Below are 17598 nucleotides of genomic sequence, written 5' to 3'. Positions count from 1 at the left end.
AATGATCTAAATGTAAGACCTGAAAGTATAAAATTCTTAAAAGAAAACATAGCGCAAAAGCTTCACAACATTGGATTTGGCAGTGATTTCTTGGATATGACACCAAAGGCAAAAGCAACAATAGAAAAGACAAAGGGGACTTCATGAAAATTAAAAACGTTTGTGTGTCAAAGGGCACTATCAACAGAGTAAAAAGGCAACCCACAGAATGGGAGAAAATATTTGCAAATCATACATTTGATAAGGGATTGGTATCCAGAATACATAGAGAACACCTAAAACTCAACCACTAAAAAACAAAGAACCCAATTCAAAAATGGGCAAAGGATTGGAATAGACATTTGTCCAAAGAAGATATATGATGGCCAATAAGCACATGAAAAGATGCTAAACATCACTAATCATTAGAGAAATGCAAACAATGAGATACCACTTCACACCCATTAGGATAGCTACTCTCAAAAAAAGTAGAAAATAAGTGTTGGCAAAGATGTGGAGAAATTGGAACCCTTATGCACTGTTGGTGGAATGTAAAATGGTACAGCTACTGTGTTAAACAATATGGCAGTTCCTCAAAAATTTTGAAAAAGAATTACCATATGATCCAGCAATTCCCTTTCTGGGTATATAGCCAAAAGTAGGGTCTCAAAGAGATACTGGTACATCCATGATCATAGCAGCATTATTCACAATAGCTAAAATGTAAAAGCAACCCAAGTGTCCATCAACAGATGAATGGATAAGCAAAATATGACATAAAAATATACATACAATAAAATATTATTCAGCCTTAGAAAGGAAGGAAATTCTGACATATGCCACAACATGGATTAACCTTGAGGACATTATACTGAATCAAGTAAGCCAGTCACAAAAAGACAAAATACTATATAATTCCACTTATTTGAGGTAGTTTCAGGGGTCCAAAATCATGGAGGCAGAAAGTAGAATGGAGTCTGGCAGGGACTGGAGGGAGGAAAAAATGGAGAGTTACTGTCTAATATTTAAAAACCTTCAGCTTTACAAGATGAAAAGAGTTATGGAGATGAATGGTGATAATGGTTACAGAACATTATGAATGTATATAATACCCTGAACTGTATACTTAAAAATGGCTACAATGATAAATTTTATGTTACATTTATTTTATCACAATAAAAAATTTTTTAAAGGCAGCTGGATATATGAGCCTAGAGTTCAGGGGAAGAAGTCTCAGCTTGAGATATAAATTAAGCTGTCGTCAGCATACAAACAGAATTTAAAGCCAAGAGACAGAATGAGATCACCAAGGGAACAAGTACAGATAGACAACAGGTCCAAGGACATGGAGCAGTTCAAAGTTTCAAAGTCATGGAAAACAGGACCAACCAAAGGAAATTGTAAAGAATGGCCAGTAAGGTATGAAAAGAACCAAGAGAAAGTGATATGTCCTGGAAGCTACGTGAATAATGTTTTCCAAGAACGTGGGAGAGATCAACAGTCAAATGATGCTGATAGATCAAGTAAGGTAAGGGACAAACGCTGACCACTGGAAATAATCTGAAAGCCACCGACGACCTTGGCGAGAACAGTGTGGACGTAGTGGAAGATGAATGCCTTACCAGAATGATTCCAAAGAAAATGGACACAGAGTAATGAGAGGCCGCATATATAGATAAATCTTTTAAGAAGTTTTGCTCTAAATGGAAGCAAATAAATGAGGAATGCTAATAGAGAAAGTGAAATCAACAGAATTTTTCTAATAAGAGAAAAATTGTTGCAGGATCCTTGGGGTGTCGCTTTTCTGGCCAGAAACCTCTGTGGCTGGTGGTGCCCTTGCCTGAGTTTTGCTCGGGTCTGTTGGGCTCATTCTGCCTACTTGGGCTGGCAGGCTGCACTCGGTTCATGCTACCAGCCTGGATCCCATGCCTGCCAACGGCAAGCCAGGCATGGAGTAGCAAGGGGTGTGTAAGCAAGCGAGCATGGGGTCGGACCACTGTGCACAGGCATGCTGCCTGCTGCAGTGGGGCGGGCAGCTCCAGGTGCCAGCATGGGTGCTGGCTCTCTGTAAGGCTGTGGCTAGATCAGGCACACCGCAAGCAGCTTCCATGGTTGCCACCAGGGAACATGGTGGCACCTGGAAGCTTGGAGCCTCCAGGAACCACAGGGAACCAAAGAGTCACAGCCCTGGCTTGGGGAGCTCCAGGTCTGAGCTCCCTGAAGGGCTGCAGCTCTTCTCTCCTCTTTATCTGCAGTATGGCAAGCAAGGGGTATGTTTCAGCCCTGTTTGTGTTACAGCTCTTTCAGCCTTGCCTTTCGGCAGGTCCCAAGTTCTTGTGCTGTGTCCAGGAAGAAAGGGGTAGGAAGACAAGTGGAGGGTGAGCAAGGCAAAGAGGAGCTTTACTGAGTGACAGAGTAGCTCAGAGGAGGCCCTGAAGTGGATAGCTCCTCTCTACAGGCAGGTCATCTCAACGTCTGCTCAGCTCTGGCTGAGCCCGAGGCTTCTACGGGCCTCAGAGGGGAGGAAATGTGAGCCAGTTGGTCTGTGAGTGGCCATGAATGGGACCGGAAAAGGCACCACAAGTTCCCGCTTCTGTCTGTAGGGCTGGCCCCCAGCCTTTAGGCCCTCACTGGTCTGAAGGCGGGGCCTCACCAGGGACCCAACCCCTTCCACCCAGGAACCTGTCTGCCTCCTGCTGCTGTTCGTGGTGCCCAGGCTGTAGGTGCCAAGGGGTACCTGTAGGCCAGTGCTGAGCTTCCCTCAGCCCCTCATTGGCTTCCTTCCTATGTTTGTCAGCACCCAAAGTCCAGAGTGGGCTGAGGTGACAGGAGGCTGGTATGTCAGCACTGCCCTGAGCGTGTGCACACCTGGCTGGTCTGTGACAGCACCTGGGCTCCACTCTGACTTTGCTCTGAAATCAAATGGGCGCCAACAGCAGGGAGAGGCCAGGAAGTGGGAGCAGGCACTTCCAAGCCTGCGAGGGCAGGGGGGCCTTTCTTCCTGGGCCCCCAAGAGTGCAGGGATGCCTGGGTCCACAGCCACAGTTTGTGTGGCTGCAGCTGCACCTGGGGGTGTGAGGGGTGGGCTCCTGCCTGCTCCATGGAATGGGAGGCCTGGGTGTGCAGCTGAGACTTGGGTGCCTGCAGCTGTGCCCGGAAGGGCAGGGCTCCTGCCCGCTCCCTGCCTCCACCAAGAGCACAGGGAGGCCAGGGTCCATAGTCATGACAAAGAAGGGCATTACATAATGGTAGAGGGATCAATTCAACAAGAAGAGCTAGCTATCCTAAATATATATATATGCACCCAATACAGGAGCACACAGATTCATAAAACAAGTTCTTAGAGACCTACAAAGAGACTTAGACTGCTACACAATAATAGTGGGAGACTTTAACACCCTACTGTCAATATTAGATCAACGAGACAGAAAATTAACAAGGATATTCAAGACTTGAGCTCAGTTATGGATCAAGTGGACCTAATAGACTTCTATAGAACTCTCCACCCCAAATCAACAGAATATACATTCTTCTCAGTGCCACATGGCACTTATTCTAAAATTGACCACATAATTGGAGGTAGTAAAACACTCTTCAGCAAATGCAAAAGAACAAAAATCATAATAAATAGTCTCTCAGACCACAGCGCAATCAAATTAGAACTCAAGATTAAGAAACTCACTAAAAACCACACAACTGCATGGAAATTGAATAGCCTGCTCCTGAATGACTCCTGGGTAAATAAAGTAAGGCAGAAATCAAGAAGTTCTCTGAAACCAATGAGAATAAAGAGACAACACACCAGAATCTCTGGGACACAGCTAAAGCACTGTTAAGAGGGAAATTTAAAGCACTAAATGCCCACATCGGAAAGCTAGAAGGATCTCAAATCGACACCCTAACATCACAATTAAAAGAGCTAGAGAAGCAAGAGCAAACAAATCCAAAAGCTAGCAAAAGACAAGAAATAACTAAGATGAGAGCAGAACTAAAGGAGATACAGACACGAAAAACCCTACAAAAAAAACTATGAATCTAGGGGCTAATTTTTTGAAAAAATTAACAAAATAGATAGACTGCTTGCTAGACCAATAAAGAAGAGAGAATAGACACAATAAGAAATGATAAAAGGGATATCACCACTGACCCCACAGAAATACAAACTACCAACAGAAAATAAACAACTCTATACAAATATCTAGAAAATCTAGAAGAAATACATAAAGTCCTGGACACATACACCCTCCCAAGACTAAACCAGGAAGAAGCTGAATCCCTGAATAGACCAATAACAAGTTCTGAAATGGAGGCAGTAATTAACAGCCTATCCAACAAAAAAAGCCTAGGACCAGATGGATTCACAGCCAAGTTCTACCAGAGGAACAAAGAGGAGCTGGTACCATTCCTTCCAAAACTATTCCAAACAATTGAAAAGGAGGGATTTCTCCCTAACTCATTTTATGAGGCCAGCATCATCCTGATACCAAAACTCTGGACACAACAAAAAAAGAAAACTTCAGGCCATCGATGCGAAAACCCTCAGTAAAATACTGGCAAACCGAATCCAGCAGCACATCAAAAAGCTTATCCATCACGATCAAGTTGGCTTCATCCCTGGGATGCAAGGCTGGTTCAACATACGCAAATCAATAAACATAATCCATCACATAAACAGAACCAATAACAAAAACCACATGATAATCTCAATAGATGCAGAAAGGCCTTCGATAAAATTCAACATCCCTTCACGTTAAAAACTCCCAGTAAACTAGGTGTTGATGGCACATATCTCAAAATAAGAGCTATTCAGGACAAACCCACAGCCAATATCATACTGAATGGGCAAAAGCTGGAAGCATTCCCTTTGAAAACCAGCACAAGACAAGAATGCTTCTCTCACCACTCCAATTCAAATAGGAAGAATAAACAGGCAACCTACAGAATGGGAGAAAATTTTTGCAATCTACCCATCTGACAAAGGTCTAATATCCAGAATCTATAAGGAACTTAAACAGATTTACAAGAAAAAAACAACCCCATCAAAAAGCAGGCAAAGGATATGAACAGACACTTCTCAAAAGAAGACATTTACGCGGCCAACAAATATATGAAAGAAAGCTCAACATCACTGATCATCAGAGAAATGCAAATCAAAACCACAGTGAGATACCATCTCACACCAGTCAGAATGTTGATTATTAAAAAGCTAAGAAACAACAGATGCTGGTGAGGCTGTGGAGAAATAGGAACACTTTTACACTGTTGGTGGGAATATAAATTAGTTCAACCATTGTGGAAGACAGTGTGGTGATTCCTCAAGGATCTATAACCAAAAATACCATTTAACCCAGCAATTACATTACTGGGTATACACCCAAAGGAATATAAATCATTCTACTATAAAGACACATGCACACATATGTTTATTGCAGCACTATTTACAATAGCAAATACATGGAACCAACCCAAATGCCCATCAATGATAGATTGGATAAATAAAATGTGGTACAGGCATGGTGGCTCATGCCTGTGGTCCCGGCACTTTGGGAGGCCGAGGTAGGTGGATCACTTGAGGTCAGGAGTGCGAAAACAGCCTAGCCAACACGGTGAAACCCTGTCTCTACTAAAAATACAAAAAAATTGGCCAGGCATGGTGGCATATGCCTATAATCCCAGCTACTTGGGAGGCTGAAGCAGGATAATTGCTTGAACCCGCGAGGCGGAGGTTGCAGTGGGCCAAGATTGTGCCACTGCACTCCAGTCTGGGTGACAGAGCAAGACTCTGTCTCAAAAAAAAAGAAAAGAAAAGAAAAGAAAATGTGGTACATAAACACCATGGAATACTACGCAGCCATAAAAGGGAATGAGATCATATCCTCTGCAGGGACGTGGGTGAAGCTGGAAGCCATCATCCTCAGCAAATACAGAAACAGAAAACCAAACACCGCATGTTCTCACTCATAAGTGGCAGCTGAACAATGAGAACACATGGACACAGGGAGGGGAACAACACACACCAGGGCCAGTTGGGGGGCAGGGGGCGAAGGGAGGGAGAGCATTAGGACAAATGGCTAATGCATACAGGGCTTAAAACCTAGATGACAGGTTGATAGGTGCAGCAAACCACCATGGCACATGTATACCTATGTAACAAACCTACACGTCTGCACTTGTATCCCAGAACTTAAAGTAAAATTTACAAAAAACAAACAAACAAACAAACAAACAAACAAAAAACCCTGTTTTACCTACTAGCAAGAACAGAGAAAAGGAGCACTTGGCCCAACCCTGAGAATTAAGAGGATTCCTGAAGGAGCTGTCCCATGCTGAATCATTAAGGCTGAGTAAGAGTGAGTCAGGGGAAGTAGGGAGGGGACTTGAAACATCATGAAAAACAAAGGTAAGACATAACATAGTGTGGGGTTGGTAGGGGGAGTCAAGAGGACTAGTATGTGATGTATGAGACTGAGAATGACAGGAGATGAGGCTAGAGAGGTAAGCAGTCACCAAGCCTTTTAGGACATATCATGCAGTACAACCTTTATCATATGGAGAACTTGCGACTATAGGGTTTAGGCAGGGACATACTGAGATCAAACTGATATTTCATTCAATGAAGAAGTACCTTGAAGAGTACCAGACTAAAGAGTTGGAGACCAGTTAAGAGGCTACTGAAATAAATAATAAGGCCCTGAATTATGACAGTGTTAGAAGTAGTAAGAGGGGCTCAGTGACAGAAACTATGTGTTCAGTGATAAAGGCAGCAGTTGGTAGCCTGGGCTACTGGACAGATAATACCAGTATCTGTATTTGGCAATACTGCAGCAATGGTGGATAGTGAATGAATCACTTCAGTTTTGGATATGTTGCTTTTAGATTCACTATAAGGACATCTAGTAAGTAAAGGTAAGCAGACAGCAGAAAATTCAGACTCCAGGGTTCAATATATCTAAAAAGTATCCACATTTGAATGGTCACCAAAATTATTCTAATATATAAAATGATCCAAAAATAACACTAACAGGGAAAACAATGACTGAACATTTAGGAACACACATTTGAGGAAAAACCAGTGGGAAAAAAAATGCTTGAAGGAATTTCATATAGTCAAAAAGGTACAAGGAAAATCAGGAAAAGTACCATCCAAGAGGCCAGGGAAACAGTCAAGGGCTAATACCTCCAACCAGTATACAAAGAGAAACCATAATGACTTGAAAAAGCCAACAGAGATCACAAGAGATCAAAAAAAGTCACATCAAATAACAATCTAGACTCTCTAATTCTGTTGTATTAACTTTTTGAAAATTAGCAGAACCTACTGGGACATCTCTTTCTGAGGTCTTAAAGTAGTGAAGTCAATCTAGAGTACAAAAGACTAAAAGGATCAAACACAGATGTATCCCTACCTATAGGGGAAGATCATTTACAGTGATAGGAGATTATCTACAGTGAAGAAAATTATTAATATTATTGTAAGTAAATTGGTACTATATACTTTTTATTTTTATTTTTTTGATTCAGGGCTTCACTCTGTTGCCCAGGCTGGAAAGTAGTGACATGATCATGGCTCACTGCAGCCTCGACCTCCCAGATACAGGTGATGTTCCTACCTCAGCCTCCCAGGTAGCTGGGACTACAAGTGCACAACACTACACTCAGCTAATCTTTTGTATTTTTTGTAGAGATAAGGTTTCACCATTTTGCCCAGGCTGGTCTCAAACTCCTAGGCTCAAGTGACCTCCTGCCTCAACCTCCCAAAGTGCTGGGATTATAGGCGTGAGCCACCACACCTGGCCAATGTATTTTTAATAAGTCAAAACTTATTGTCAAGCACGATAAAACAAATAGAAAATTTTTATTTTATCATTCCTGACTTCTTAATCATCACACATTACCTTCTCACCTATGACTTCAAGTAAACTCAACTACTGACAGTATAAATGTCTTACAGCCCTATGTAACAAGGAAAAGCATTTAAGCATGATGTAGAAACCTAGGCTAGTAATTAGACAAAAATAATACAAATACAATAAAAATGTATCAGAAATGGAAATAATCTTTGATGTTAGATGAAAAAAGATGAGAAAAGGTGAAAATAAATAGAGCAAGAGTCAATTTCTGTTCTTGCTTTTGGCTCTACTTTATCACTTTTTGGCAGACAATCTGTCAAATTAAAAAATCACTTACTCTTAAGATGACTGTACTATGCTATACTAACTGGGAGCGACTCACAGATGTTTGGTCCCACCCATACAGAAGAACTCTACAAGGAACTTTTAAAAAGTCAACAGGAAGCATATTTTCAGATGAGCACCTAAAGCAAAATCGGTAAAGAGTAGAAACCACGTGACAGAATTATTTACTTGAAATGGAAAAGTTAATTGCATTTTCTTGGAGTGGGGTGAGGGAAACTCCCAAGGTGTGAGTCATTGGATTAAAGAACAACTGGATTCAGGATTTAGGCGAGCTAGAAAAGCAGGATTCAAAACACAGCAGAGCAAGCATGCAGCTCTCCGGCCCAAAAAGAAAAAAACCCATGTTGGATTTGTGCCTCCAGAGTTTGAGTCAGACAGACAGAAAGAGAGTGGAGAGGAAGGCATGACCAGATTTGACTTCAACACATGGGAGAATCTAAAACTGTTTTATCTTTTGGTTTATTTCTTCCTTTATTTATACAGTACTAAAACATTTAAATTACATTCAAGGAAACAAAAATGAAAGTTATTTCAAAATTTTACATCTACAAGGATCTAGATGGCTTTGCCACAATGCTTGGCACACAGACTAGACCAACAAAGTTAATGTCATCACAACCTCTCTAGCATTAGCACTAATTTGATTTTGTTAATTTAGTATAACCAACAAATGTATAAAATATTTATTGCTATAGTTACTAGTAAGGAGGAATGCCTGTTTATTCACTAGGGTACATGCATTCATCTTGAATAAACTGACTACTTAACTCCTTGGCCTATTTATCTATCATAATCTTGATGGCCTTTTTTAATACTGGAAACATGAGTATATACTCATGTTTCTATCCTAATGAATGCAAACATGCCCAATTTCCATTTTTGTCATTTTTCATGGAATCAAAGTTTTCAATGTTTATTCAGATGCTCACTGTTTTTATTTGCCTTCACTTGGTTTTAGACTGTAGTAGTTGCTCATTTACCAACAAATTCTGAAGTAGTTTTCATTATTACACTCATACTGCATAGTTTAGAACTTTTCATTTACCTGCTCCAATCACTGCACTTTAACTCTCTTACACCATTTAATTATGTATTTCTTCTCAAGTATAGTGCTATCATCCATTTTTTAAAAGAAACTTTTTTGTGGCTAAGTAATTACATAAAATTAAATGGGCTCCAGGCAATTCTACTCCTAGAGAAATTACCCAAGAGAAATGAGAGACACAAAGAATTGTACACAAATGTTCCTGGCAGTACTGTTCATAATAATCAAAAACTAGAAGCAATCTGAATGTCCATCAAACACTATATAAACAAAATATAGTCTAGCTGAAATAAAAATGAATTAACTATTGATAGATTCTACAACATGCATGAACCTCAAAAACATAATGCTAAGTGAAGGAAACCAGCCAGATAAAAAGACTACATATTATATGACATTATTTGTTTGAAATTTCTAGAATATGCAAATCTGGTACAGACAAAGAGCAGGCTGAGCGCGGTGGCTCAAGCCTGGGAGGCCAAGGCAGGTGGATCACTCAAGGTCAGGAGCTCGAGACCAGCCTGGCCAACATAGTGAAACCCCATCTCTACTAAAAATAATTTTAAAAATTAGTCAGGCTTGGTGGCACATGCCTGTAATCCCAGTTATTCAGGAGGCTGAGGCAGGAGAATCGTTTGAACCCAGGAGACGGAGGTTGCAGTGAGCTGAGATCATGCCACTGCACTCCAGCCTGGGCAGAAAGAGTAAAACTCCATCTTAAAAAAAAAAAAAAGCACACAAAGGGCAGATTAGTAGTTGCCTAAGGCTGGGGCTGGGATATAGAATTAACTGCAAATGGCATAGGGAATTTTTTTTGGAGTGATGCAACTGTTTTACAGCTGAATTACAGTGATCGTTGCGTAACTGTATAGAATGACAAAAAAAATTGACTTCAAGTACTTGACTTACATTTATAATAGGTGAATTTTATGGAATGTAAATTATATCTCAATAAAGCTGTTTTTAAGAAGCCAATGAACAGAGGAAGGATAAAAACAACAAAATATAAATATACACATACACATATTTTAAATAACCTTGAAATATAAAAATTTAAAGGATTCAATTTGTTACTGTCAAATGTAGCAAAAAGTATTTTAAATAATAAATATTCAGTGCTTCCAAGAGTACCATAAAAGAAACTTTTCACAAGCTGATCATCATGAGAATGCAAATTGGCACAACCTGTTGTGCCAACTGGCACAAACTACTGGAAAGTAGTTTGGCAAGGCATACCAAGAGAGCATTAAAAATGTGCCCTTTGCCAGCCGCCCTGTCCAGGAGGTGGGGGGGGCGCCTCTGCCCGGCCGCCCCTACTGGGAAGTGAGGAGCCCCTCTGCCCGGCCAGCCGCTCTGTCTGGGAGGGAGGTGGGGGGGTCAGCCCCTGGCCCGGCCAGCCGCCCCGTCCGGGAGGGAGGTGGGGGGGTTAGCCCCCCGCCTGGCCAGCCGCCCCATCCGGGAGGTGAGGGGCGCCTCTGCCCGGCCGCCCCTTCTGGGAAGTGAGGAGCCCCTCTGCCCGGCCAGCCGCCCCGTCCGGGAGGGAGGTGGGGGGGTCAGCCCCCCGCCCGGCCAGCCGCCCCGTCCGGGAGGGAGGTGGGGGGGTCAGCCCCCCGCCCGGCCAGCCGCCCCGTCCGGGAGGGAGGTGGGGGGGTCAGCCCCCCGCCCGGCCAGCCGCCCCGTCCGGGAGGGAGGTGGGGGGTCAGCCCCCCGCCCGGCCAGCCGCCCCGTCCGGCCAGCCGCCCCGTCCGGGAGGGAGGTGGGGGGGTCAGCCCCCCGCCCGGCCAGCCGCCCCGTCCGGGAGGGAGGTGGGGGGATCAGCCCCCCGCCTGGCCAGCCGCCCTGTCCGGGAGGTGAGGGGCGCCTCTGCCCGGCCACCCCTACCGGGAAGTGAGGAGCCCCTCTGCCCGGCCAGCCGCCCCCTCCGGGAGGGAGGTGGGGGGGTCAGCCCCCCGCCGGGCCAGCCACCCCGTCGGGGAAGTGAGGGGCACCTCTGCCCGGCCGCCCCTACTGGGAAGTGAGGAGCCCCTCTGCCCGGCCAGCCGCCCTGTCCGGGAGGGAGGTGGGGGGTCAGCCCCCCGCCCGGCCAGCCGCCCCGTCCGGGAGGTGAGGGGCGCTTCTGCCCGGCCGCCCCTACTGGGAAGTGAGGAGCTCCTCTGCCCGGCCACCACCCCATCTGGGAGGTGTACTCAACAGCTCATTGAGAACGGGCCATGAAGACAATGGCGGTTTTGTGGAATAGAAAGGGGGGAAAGGTGGGGAAAAGATTGAGAAATCGGATGGTTGCTGTGTCTGTGTAGAAAGAGGTAGACATGGGAGACTTTTCATTTTGTTCTGTACTAAGAAAAATTCTTCTGCCTTGGGATCCTGTTGATCTGTGACCTTACCCCCAACCCTGTGCTCTCTGAAACATGTGCTGTATCCACTCAGGGTTGAATGGATTAAGGGCGGTGCAAGATGTGCTTTGTTAAACAGATGCTTGAAGGCAGCATGTTCGTTAAGAGTCATCACCACTCCTTAATCTCAAGTACCCAGGGACACAAACACTGCGGAAGGCCGCAGGGTCCTCTGCCTAGGAAAACCAGAGAACGTTGTTCACTTGTTTATCTGCTGACCTTCCCTCCACTATTGTCCTGTGACCCTGCCAAATCCCCCTCTGCGAGAAACACCCAAGAATGATCAATAAAAAAGAAAAAAAAAAAAATGTGCCCTTTGATCTACTTCTGAGAATCTACCCTAAAGAAATAATTTTAAAAATGAATAAAGATCAGGGTATTAAGATACTGAGCAAAGCATGATTTATAATAGTTAAAAAAAAAACAGGAAAAACAGTAAATATTCAACAATGGAAGAATGGATAAGAAGATTACAGCCTATCCATGAATATTATGTTCCCTTAAAAAATGTGTGTGGGCCTGCAGCCTGGTGCAGAGTATAATAACATCCTGGCCACTGCTGCTTGCATTAGAGAGGAAGATGCCCACCTCCATCTCACCCTGTGTGGTGGGCTCACCCAGAAGCCAGCTAGCAGAGTGCTAGTAGCATTCTGCAATTTTGCAAATGAGGCAAACTTGAAATTAAGAAATGTAACCTCAATGGCTGGAAGAGGGCTCGCCTATCACAATAGTGCTCACCAGGGAAGACGGACTCAAATATTACAGGATGACGCAGACTGTTCATCAAATGGAATTTTAAAATGGACCTTTCTGTTTATACAGATTTGCTATATTTATTTCTGTATATAGCTGATTTGCTATATATTGTCACCAAAAATGACAGAAATTATTCACATTTCTGTCATTTTTGTGATGTCAGGAAGACTGCTGGGATGAGGAGGAGGGGAAGGACTTGAAGCCAGGATAAATCCCACAGATCATCTCATCACAGCCTATTAGGCTCTGGCTTTAGCTTTACTCATGAACTTTCTGTCCCAGAAATTCTTGTAGAGCTTACAAGACAAAGAGGAGGTTGTGTTAAAGGAAAAGTAGGATCAATGCATATGTATGCCAAGAACTTCTACCGGAGCCATGGCATTGTCAGAGCTCAGGTCTCCTGGGAGCTGGTATTGGCTTGGCCTGTGAGTATAACGGAAAAGATGAGGTCTGAATGACTTTATATTTGAAGCCTACAATATAGCCGCTTTGTGGAAATTACCTCCTATTTTCATCTGTGAGAATAAAACTGCTATGGAATAAGAGCATCTGTTGAGACAGCAGCACCCAGCACTGATTACTATAAGACAGGCAATTTTGTACCTGGACTAAGGATAGACAGAATGAATATTCTGTGTGTTCATGAGGCAACAAAGTTTGCCTGTTGTATATTTGGAAAGGGGACCATACTGATGAAGCTGCAGACTTACCATTATCAAGGCACAGTGTAAGTGATCCTGGAGTCAGTTGTACACAAGAAGAAATTCAAGAAGCAAGAGGACTGACTGTATTATGCTTCTCAAAGATAAAATGGTAAATAGCAATCTTGCCAATGTTAAAGAATAAACGGACAGCCGGGCAGGGTGGCTCACAGCTGTAATCCCAGCATTTTGGGAGGCCAAGGCAGGCAGATCACCTGAGGTCAGGAGTTCGAGACCAGCCTGGCCAACATGGTGAAACCCCATCTCTACTAAAAATACAAAAATTAGCCAGGTGTGGTGGTGGATGCCTGTAATCCCAGCTACTTGGGAAGCCGAGGCAGGAAAATCGCTTGAGCCCAGGAGGTGGAGGTTGCAGTGAGCCAAGATGGTGCCACTATACTCCAGCCTGGGCTACAGAGCGAGACTCTGTCTCAAAAAACAAATGAAAGGAAACCGATGTTGATACAACTGATCCCAAACTACCTTTGGAAGAATTAGGCCGTTACATTTATTGCATTTTGAAGTTTATGATGTAAATCAGTGGATCCAGTTTAAGTAGATTTTTATTTTTTTTAAGACAGGGTCTTACTCTGTTGCCCAGGCTGGATTGCAGTGGTGCAATCACAGCTCACTGTAACCTCAAATCTCTGGGCTCATGCAATCCCCCTGCCTTAGCCTCCAGAGTAGAATCAGATCATTTTAAGGGGATACTGTAAATTTACTATTATGCCTCAATGGAACATCCATGGTCAACTGTAAGAAACTCTGTATTCTTAACTTTGTTAAAACAAACAAGCAAACCAAAAAGCTCGCAAATACGTTTGTACTATGGCATAAAATAAAGTTTTAAAAGTTGGGAAAAAAATTTAATGAGTTCCAAAGGTCCAGTGATGCAATAAAAAAAATACATCATCCTGATGTTCCAGAGCTTCCCCATTTTCCTCCACAGAAGCAAACATGTTATCAGCCTCTTATATATTAAAAAATGGAAATTTTAACTGAAAAATAAAAACAGCAAACACAAAAAGCTCAAAATGTTTAAAGGAAAAGCTCATAAATTCTTACTTTCAGAAAGAAAAACATGTGGAGAGAAATATAAATACTAAGTAATTAACAGGACCCAAGTTCTTAGCAGAAGATACAAAAAGTAAACGTGGGGAATTTGGAGGCACTGAGTTAAATCTCTGCAACACATAAGGTAGTAATTCTTTGACCTTAGGCAAACAACAACCTAAAATAAAATCCAGTCCCTAAGGCAAAAGCCTTTTCCTCCATCAGTAGGTCACAAAGCTGTCTTGGGCTGGCTTTACCTAACTGTCAAGCCAGAAGACACACTACCTCTCTCCTGTAATGGGTTAGCTAGGTATATTTAATGAACAAAAGTTATTAGGATTAGCAAAGAATATCCTTTAACATCTGTTATAAGTATCCCTTAGCATCTGTTATTGTATCCCTTAACTGTGGCAAACTCCTACCTTTTGCTCCCTGGTAATGCTACTCTAACTTACACTCTTAACACAGAAATGATGACTGGACTCCTGCATTGGGCTGCTTCTGCAGCTACATCATGCAGAGATGGGGAGAGCTTCTAAAGATCTAAGAATAAATATTAAAATATAATTTCCATTCTTACCCCATAAGGAAATAATATAATCATTTTTATTATGACTGCAACTATAAACTGAGTGAGGTACTCTAGAGTGACTTGCTCACCGACAACATTTCCAAAGCAATACAATAACTGAGTCAGTATTCACTGAAGACTTATCTCATATAGACAGTGAAATAAAATAATATTATAAAAGTAACATTTCTGCAGTCTTTGTTCAGAGTTCCAAAAGTGAATTTCAATATGGTTGCTGACTCTGAAAGTGATTTTCAGATTTATCTCTTAATAGCATTTGGCTACATTTCTCTTTCTGGGATTAAGTTAAATAACATCTATGCATCAATTGAGTTAAACTAGAGGTCATGCTTTACCAACTTTTAGCTGAGTTTATGTCATAATGTTAGCTTTTCCTAGAATAGGCTAGTCAACTGAGCTATAATATATATTCTCTTGGGTTTTATGCCATTTCCTAAATTTAAAATTAAAACATCAGTTGAGGAAAAATAGCTACAACCTAACAGCCCATGCAACTTAGATTAAGCTGCATACAACATTAGTTTCAAAACAAAGAGAGTCAGAAAACACTCTAGAAAATCAAGTATGAGATTTTTAGTGATAAAAAGGACTACAAAATACCCTCATCAATGAGGTAACTTAGGGCCCCAAAGCAGCCGCCTATATAAGAACAAGACAAGTAAACAAAGCAAGTCCAAAGTCCAAAATATTCTACTTCACAAACAGACAGCTTCAGCAATCCTGAAAATACCTAAATAAAAAATTAGTTAAACTTTCAAATGACAGACAAATTTAAGAAACCACCCACCTCACTAAAAATATTCTTGGTAATAAATGACTGCTTAGAAAGGAGCTTACATACCAATAAAATTAGTTAACATTTATTTAGTCTTTACCGTGTGCCATGCCATGTATGCCTTCACATATATTAACTCATTTAATTCTCACAGCCCCATATGAGGTATTATTATTATCTGCACTTTACAAATGAAAAACACCCTGAGGCACAATGAAGCTAAATTTCTTGCCAAAAGTCACCAAGGTAATAAGAGGTGAAACCAGGATATGAACCCATTGCAGTGACCTCCACAGCTGTCATCCCTAATTCCTCACTCCTGACTTCCAGATCTTTACCGCTCTACCATACTGTCTATTTTAGCCCAACTCATCACTTTGCAGATAAGCAAACTGTGCTCCTCAAGGAAGAGATAAAATTAATCCAAGGTTTCTAACTATTTAATAACATAACTGGTACTAAACTCAGGTTTCCTATTCACATTATGAGGCTTTTCATTTAATCTTTTTCAAAAATAATTTATTTTGTTTTTCCAAGTATAAAATACTCATTGAAATCAGAAGAATATAATAAAGTACAGAAGAAAATTGAAATAACACCTCCCAGCTTCCAAGAATAACCACATCAACAGTTTAACATATTGCTTTATATGCATTACACGACTAACATTCCACTCTCCTGCCTCGTATTTTTTTTTTTTTTGAGATGGAGTTTCATTCTTGTTGCCCAGGCTGGAGTGCAATGGCGCGATCTTAGCTCACTGCAACCTCCACCTCCCGGGTTCAAGCGATTCTCCTGCCTCAGGCTCCCAAGTAGATGGGATTACAGGCACCCACCACCACGCCTGGCTAATTTTGTATTTTTAGTAGAGACAAGGTTTCTCCATGTTGGTCAGGCTGGTCTCAAACTCCCAACCTCAGGTGATCCGCCTGCCTCAGCCTCCCAAAGTGCTGGGATTACAGGCGTGAGCCACCACACCTGGCTTTTTTTTTTTTTTTTTTAAGATACAGGATCTCACTCTGTCACCCAGGCTGGAGGGCAGTGGTACAATCATAGCTCACTGTAACCTCCAACTCCTGGGCTCAAGTGATCCTTCTGCTTCAGCCTCCCAAGTAGCTGGGACTATAGGCACATGCCACCATGCTCGACTAATTTAAAAAAAAAAAATTATAGAGACGGGGGTCCTACTACATTGCCCAAGCTGGTCTCAAACTCCTGGCCTCAAGTGATCTCTCACCTCGGTCTCCCAAAGTGCTGAGATTACAGACATGAGCCACCATATCCAGCCCCTTGCCTTGAATTTTTAAAAAATTTTAGAGACATATTCTACATATAGTTGCATTTTTGACATTTTCACTGATATCTTCCCAAGGCATTAAGTATTTTTGACAATGTGACTTAATGGTTATATGACATTTCATTAATTTATTTAACCATATGTCTACTGACTATATGTGGTTAATTTTATAATCAGTCTCTGTGATGAAACTGTTATACACACAGCTTTATGTAACATCTCTGATAATGTTCTTAGATTAGGTCTCTAGAAATGACATTACTGTGACTTAAAGGGTATAATAATAGCTAATACTTATATGGTGACTGTTGCCAAATCGTTCTAAGTGCTTTGCAGATATTCTAAGTGCTTTACAGCTATATCCTAGCTAATCCTTGCAACAATCCTATGAGGGAGGAAATGAAGGTCCAGAGAGAACAAGTGACTTGTCCAAAATCAGCCAGGAAGTGACACAGCCATGATTCACACCCAGGTAGTCAGGCTCCACGATCCATGCTCTTAATTACTAGGCTAGACTATCCTAATTCCACACTCTTTCAACCACATCATGCAAAGTCTCCTGGAAGTTTATTACAAATACACAAAACAGCTGAGGGACTTTTATTTTACTAAACATCCCAGAAGACTCTACCGTTTGAAAACTACTATTCTGATCTTAACAACAACAAAAAAGAGCAGAACACTTAATAAAACTCCTCCCATAAAACCTTTGATAGTTATATTGGTGGATGTTTTAAATATAGAAGGGAGAGCCAAGTAAGAGAGTACTCAAAATGGTTAAAATACATGTTTATGGCCTTAAATTAGGCAAT

General features: G+C 42.0%; 1 protein-coding gene and 1 pseudogene across 41 annotated transcripts in view; one reads left to right on the top strand and one right to left on the bottom strand.

The window, feature by feature from the left end:
* Window positions 1-17598, bottom strand: part of SLMAP (sarcolemma associated protein) — a 175287-nt gene that overhangs the window by 117835 nt on the left and 39854 nt on the right. The window lies entirely within an intron of this gene.
* On the top strand, window positions 10938-13247 carry LOC103784985 (pyruvate dehydrogenase E1 component subunit alpha, somatic form, mitochondrial-like; annotated as a pseudogene).

Source organism: Pan paniscus, chromosome 2, assembly GCF_029289425.2.
Source record: "Pan paniscus chromosome 2, NHGRI_mPanPan1-v2.0_pri, whole genome shotgun sequence".
In the NCBI taxonomy this organism is placed as follows: Eukaryota; Metazoa; Chordata; class Mammalia; order Primates; family Hominidae; genus Pan; species Pan paniscus.
The sequence above is the reverse complement of the archived record's forward strand: the minus strand, read 5'-3'. Positions and strand labels throughout refer to the sequence as shown.